Below are 6,000 nucleotides of genomic sequence, written 5' to 3'. Positions count from 1 at the left end.
TCTCCACAACTCGGCTCTATTCTTCCTCACAGCAAGATTACTACCTGAAATGAATTTCTCTTTAATATCTTGGTTGTTGTCTGTCTCTCCCACTAGAAGGTAAGCTTTCTGAGGATGGCTGTGTCCTTAAGGCCCAGCACGAGGCCTGGCAGAGTGGGTGCTCAGGAGATATCTATTGAATGAAATGAGTGACCTGGGGAGAGAGAGACACACATAGAGACAACCCAAGTGCTGGCAGGGTCAGTACAAGCAAGGACCAGGGTCGTGGGCCGTGCAGGAGTGTAGCGGAGGGAGCTGCTCCTTCGGCTCCCAGGCCTCAAAGGGCACATCAAGGGCTGAGGGAGGAGGGGACACGGTAAGTGGAGCTGCCACTTAGTGCCTTCCTAGAATGACTCCCAGACCCCACTCTGAGGGCCAGTGGGGAGACCAAGGAAAGAGGTACCACAGTCCCTACTCCCTGGGCATCCCCAGTCTGGAGGGGACAGAAAACAGTGCTTGTAAAATCCTCAAGGTCAGGCCTCTGCACTGAGTTCTGAGCCTGGGTCTCCAAAGCTGGGGCTGTTCCTGCGTCACCCAATGCATCAGGCTCAGCATGTTCGAAACCCGACTCCTCATCCTTCCTGCAGCTTGCTCTGGCTTCCCCAGTTCGGTCAACAACCTCCCACTTCTCCCAGGGAAGCAGGCCCAAACACCAGACCGCTCCCTGTCACTCACCCTGGCCCTCCAGACTCCTCCTCCTTATGTGGTGACCAGAGACCAGTGGCCCCATGTCCTCTGCACCCTATAAGCAGCTGGAAAATCAATCTGCCAAGGCAGCTTCACCTACACTGGCCCCAAACGGTCCCAGTCTCTGAGACAAACTCCACCAGGGGCTTGGTGGGGGCAGGGAGAGGAAGAAGGACCCTGCCCAATTCTGACCCCCATCCTCTTTGGGGGAAACTGGGTTTGGCTAGGAAGCACATGGACTCTAGAGTTAGGCAGACTTCAGCTGTCTCACTTTCTCCTTAATTCTATGACCTTGAGGAAGTTGCTTAACTTCTCCAAGTCTCAGTTTCCCCATCTATAAAATGGGGATAACAATGTATATCTCACCAGGTTGCTTGGGGATTAAGTAGGAAACAGACAATAAGCACCTGCAACAACCTGGAAGACAGCTGATGCTTAATAAACGGGAGGCCCACTCCTTCCCTTCTAACCTTCCTCCCCTGCTTAAGAACTCCCCTGCTGTTGCTCCCTGTTTCCTACTATGTCTGATCTAAGTTCCTCTACCTTAAGAGTTGGCTCTTAAGGGTCTCCAGCTTCTGGCATGACCTTCTTAATTCAGCCTTCACTCCCAAGATTTCCCACACTCTCTCTTTACTCCTGTGTCCCCAGTGAGTACACCATGATCACCTTTCTGCTGTGCCCTCTGTCTACTGTACTTGTCCCGCAGGACTTCCTTCTCCAGAAAGTCCCCAGAACCACTCCTGCCCTGACCATTCTCTGTCTCCTGCACATGCTTCCTACTCCTTTGGCCTCATGATAGCTGCACTGTCGGAGTGGTTGGACACTCCACGTCTGTGGATGTCAGCTGCCCACCCAGGCTGGCAACTGTTTCCAGGTGGGCAGAGAACCCTTCCTGGATCCCTCCCCAACCGAGTGCGCTATGGTGCTCAACATATAGTAAGTGCTCAGGAAATGTCTGTCTTTTGATTTGCTACAAAGCAATAAATAAGGCAAATCAGTATAAAGCAAACTGAGGTGCTGGGAGGGATTCTGGGAAAGGTGGAAGTGCTGAGCTTCTCACCAGGGACAGGAACTTGGCTCAGTGCTTTATGTGTTACCTTTCATTCTCACCACCCTGGGAGATAGTATTAGCCCCATTTTACAGGTGGCAAGACTGAGGTTCAAATTGGTTTGGTGACTCGACCAGGGTCACCTGGCTAGAAATTGACAAGGGCAGGACTTGATCTGAGGCTGAGAAGGGTGTTTTCTGGAGGAGGACATTCCCGAGGGGGAGGGTAGCCTGCTCAAAGGTTCAGAGGGGGAAGGCCCAGGTGAGTCTGGAGAGGGACAGAGTAGGCAGATGGGTTGGAGGGGACAAGGGTACCTGGGGGAAGGCCCTGGTTTGCCTTTGGAAGAGGAGGGTCTGAAACATCTCTCTGATAGACTAGAGAAAGGTACAGCAAGACCCTCCTGAAAAGCTGGCTGCAGCTCGAGAATTTTCCTTATCAGAAAAAGCCACAGCTAATCTCCTGCATCCCTGCTAGCTAACATACTCAGCCTCCTGTCCCCAGAGCTTAAGGACGGAGGGGCAGAGAAGATGGAGTCTCTGTCCCCTCCCCCCAGAGGCAGGGATGTCAGGGAGGCTGAGAGTGATGTCACCGGTGACCTCAGGTTTCTCACCCATCTTCCCAAAAGCAGTTTCTCCAGAGTCACCGGTCCAAGTGACTCGCCCAAAGCTCTCATATCACAGTCCCTGCTTCTGTCACCCCAGCACTTGTCCCAGATGTGGCCTCTGCGGAGCCTTATTTACCCCCAGCTCTCCTTGGGGTGCTGGGCTTGAATTCCCTGGTTTCCAGTACTTGGCGAGAGACCCTCACAGTCCCCAGACCCCCACTGGCCAAGCCCTCCATGCGGGCAGCCAGGCCCAGCTGGAATAACAGAGCTTCCCTCCCTCCCTTCCTCCCACAAGCACTGGACTATTTACAGCTCACCAGGGCCTTCACACCCATGAGCTCACTGGTGCCTTCCCCACCCACCCTGGGAACCCAGCAGGGCAGGCGCCATTAGCCCCATTTTGCAGATGGAGAAACTGAGGCTAAATGCCTTGCCCAGTGAGTCCCCTAAAGCCCGGCCCCCGACTCCTTAGTCTGAAGCTCTTCTCAATTCCTCTAGGAGGGTGGCCCAAACACCCCTAAAGGGGACAGTTTCAGGCCAGGGTCAGGAGAGTGGAGGGATAGGTTCTGTTGAGTGAGCCAGTCACAGGAGCTAGAAGGAGCCTCCAAGGCAGTGGGCCAGGAGGGCAGGGATGGAGGGAATTTTTCATGGCTTCAGCCATGGCTGGTAAGAGCCTGGCAGGGGCATGTGGGGGCAGGACAGCCTGAAGGCTGGGCAAGCTGGCCGGGAGTACGGTTGGAGTGTTGGCTCCCCAGGCTAGAGCAGGGGAAGGGGGTGAGGTCCAGCCTCTGAGCTCCTTCCTGGGCAACCAGACTTGGGTGCTATATGCAGGCTGCAGCAGGAGGGACACCAGGTAGATACCAGAGGGGACTTCCTATCCACAGAGTTCCTCTGCCATGTGGACAGGTCCCAGCCCAAGTCCCCCCCTCATCATCTCACGTGAGGAGTATGCCACCTCACCTCACCTCACCTCCTGCATTTGTTCCACCCCAGTCCTCCCAGTTGTCCAGCCTCCAGGATTCACTCTCCCTCCCAGCCAAGTCCCCATAGCCCCTCCCCAGAAGCCTTCTCTGATTCTATGTCAGACTCAGAACATCACTCTCCTCCCAGCCCAGGGAGTGAGAGTTTGAATCCTCCTTGTCCTTTGTCTTAGAGCCTGTGTATTGGAGGGTTCTGACTCCCCCATAAGACTGAGGGCTTCCGGACAACAGCTGTGTCTCTCCCATCAAACTGTGCAGGCCTCTAGCTCGGCCTTCCTCAGCCTGGGCAGCCGCTGCCCATAGGGGGCGCCCAAAGAGTGTTGCTGAGCCGAGGCGTCCTTGCTGCTGCTTGAACTGGACCAGGCGTGGATTACCTGCAGTGACACGGATCCGGGGGAGATGTCAAAGGCCCCTTCGAAGCTCCAGCTTACTTTTCAATTAACCTTGTCAAAGGGAGGGGAGAACTTTTAGATAAGGAGAGAGGTCTCTCATTTGGGGTAGGAGACTGGGTTCTAGACAATGAGCTCGAAAGAAGACTCCTTGACCTTCCAGGTTTGGGGATAGTGAATGGCTTGAGGTGCCCACACAGCCACAATGAACCCAGATGTCCCCCTTGGCCCTGCTCTGAAAGTCCCTGGGCTAGTGGGCAGAGGCCCCAGCCAAGCAACCCCTATTTCCTTCCCCAAGTCTTTGGAAAGAGTGGTGAGTCAGTTGTGGCCATGAACTCATCCTAGGCAGTAAAAATAGGAAAACAAACAGGGCCCTCCTCCAGGCGGAGGAGAGGGTAAAGATGAGGGGGAAATGGGTTTTTCCCCAGCTGGGCAGAAAGGACAGCCATCTTTTGAAGTCCTCAAGAGAGAGGATGGCGTCCTTACGGCCCCTAGAAACTCAAGCACATCAAAGCCGCCCAAGAAACGTGGTTTGAGGGGCATGCTGTCTCTCACACACAGTCACAGTCACACACAGTGACACAGCTGAGTCCCTGAGGGACACACAGTGACACACAGTTGAAGGCATGTAACCCACCCGGCGTAGACGCGCACCATCACAGAGCCAGACTGGAAGGCACACTCGAGACATCACAGAGTCCCACATGGTCACATACACCCACGACAGCTGTCTCCTCCCAGAGGTGCACACACCCAACACCCAGAGCTCTGGAACCAGCCTCCGAGAGGCACGCACAACATAGCGCAGGCAATGTCCATTTCTAAACAGATAGTCACACAAACACACAGCCACACTATGGTCACGTGCAGCGCACAACCACACAGCCCCCGCACAAAGCGCAGAGCCACACCGAAGCCACAGAGAGTCACACACATGCAGTCTCAGTTACATACTAGTCACATGCTCACATCCCCACATTGCCAGCTCCGTCACGGAGACCCACTGTGTTCACGGACCCTCTGGGGCTGAGACCTGTTGGGAGCTGGCCCCTGCGGTAGGAATGGGAGTGTCTGATTCACGGCTGCCAGCTTAACCCCCTCCCTCCTCTTGGCTGTACCTCCCTGGCCATGCTCTTTTATGAGCACCCACTGTTTTCATTCTCCAGGCTTTGTCGAGTCTCCATACACATTGCCACCGAGGCGATGGGCATGTAGCCTTGGAGATGATTGAGTCCAATCAGCATTAAACCTCATCCATTAATTCCACACGCCCAGGTGGAATCATTAGGCCCAGATGCTGTGCTGGGTGCTGGTGAAGAGAAAGGTTATTGTAAATCAAAATTTCCCACCAGCGTAATGGCTATTTCCAAAGGTGTGCCTGTGTGACCCTCTATGGATCTAGCCCCGGATACCAACTTGCCTTGGCCTTGGGGAGGCCCCCAGCAAGTCCAAGACTCTTCAATCTCATTCTCAGTGGCTGTTTCCAGGAGGGTGAATGGCTCTCGTGTAATTGACACAACCTCTGAGGGTGGCATGGGGACAGACTCAGGAAAGACTTCTGTGTCAGCATCGCCTCCCCGCCTCGGGGGGAGTGAGCCTTGACAGGCAGCTGGGGTGGAGAACACGCTGTACTAAGGTCCAGAGAACCACGCTTTCTTCCAGTTCCGGCATGTCATCTTGGACCAGTCAAGTCCCTCCTTGGGCTCGGCCTCTCCATGTGTAACACAAGGGCAAGGGAGCTGGGCCAAATCAGCTTCTCGTGGTGGGCAGTGGGGGAGGGGTTATTTTATTGATATGCAGATTTCCGGGTCCAGTCCAGACCTTCTTGATCCCAGAATTCCAGACCCACTGGCTCTGGGGACTTCTAAGGTGCCTTCCAGCTCTAAGGACTATGAAACTTTGAGAAGCAGCAGTGTTGGAGGCCAAGAACTACTCCAGAGGCTGCCAAGGGCCTCTCCTAGCCTGGGGTGCCCAGCATTCAGAAGCCACAGACACCCTCCGGGGGTGGCCACATCTAACTGGTTTAGAGGCTTGGGCCAGTGAAGGGCTCAAGGTTAGGGCAGGTGACAGCCAAATCAGAACTTTGGGACCCTGCTCCTGGCTGAGGCTGGGCTTCCAGTGTGGTCTGTGCTGTTGGGGACTCTTGGTACCTTTTCCAGGGATAATCATGCCCAGGTTCTCTAGGACCAGGTCCCAGTCCCAGGCCTGGGGGCTTGCCTAGGAGGGGGACAGGCAGGGCAAGGTAGGAAAAG

The sequence above is a fragment of the Mesoplodon mirus genome (genome assembly GCF_964341445.2).
Source record: "Mesoplodon mirus genome assembly, chromosome: 18".
In the NCBI taxonomy this organism is placed as follows: Eukaryota; Metazoa; Chordata; class Mammalia; order Artiodactyla; family Ziphiidae; genus Mesoplodon; species Mesoplodon mirus.
The sequence above is the reverse complement of the archived record's forward strand: the minus strand, read 5'-3'. Positions refer to the sequence as shown.